Here is a 612-nt window from a genome sequence, read left to right on the forward strand (position 1 = left end):
TACCTCTTGAGAGTCCCTTGGACTGCAAGGAGATCCAACTAGTCCATCCTAAAGGAAATCAGTCCTGAATGTTCATTGGAAGGACTGATGCTGAAGCTGAAATTCCAATACTTTGGCCACCTGATGCGAAGAACTGACTCATTCAAAAAGACCCTGATGCTGCGAAAGATTGAAGGCAGGAAGAGAAGGGGATGACAGAGGATGAGATGGTTGGATGGCATCACCGACTCTTTGGACATGAGTTTGAGTAAGCTCCAGGAGTTAGTGATGGACAGGGAAGTCTGGTGTGCTGCAGTCCTTGGGGTCGCAAAGAGTTGGACACGACTGAGAGGCTGAACTGAACTGAAGGATCATTTATTTCTGTTTTCCATTTGAATTTCCCCACCAGAATCCCTGATGGTTTTGTTTATTTTTTATTTTTTTAGTATATAAGGCATTAACATGATTCTAAACATCAAAACGACATGGAAAGTGTCCTCAGAAAATTGCTGATTCTTCCCCGAACCCCCAGCAACGCCATGTTTCTCACCCCATTCCCATCCTCCCATCCCCTGTGGATAATGAACGTCATTGTATTTTCTGGCTATCCCTTCCTGTGTTTCTTTCTTTCTT

This window comes from Bison bison, unplaced genomic scaffold (assembly GCF_000754665.1).
Source record: "Bison bison bison isolate TAMUID 2011002044 unplaced genomic scaffold, Bison_UMD1.0 scf7180017864317, whole genome shotgun sequence".
In the NCBI taxonomy this organism is placed as follows: Eukaryota; Metazoa; Chordata; class Mammalia; order Artiodactyla; family Bovidae; genus Bison; species Bison bison.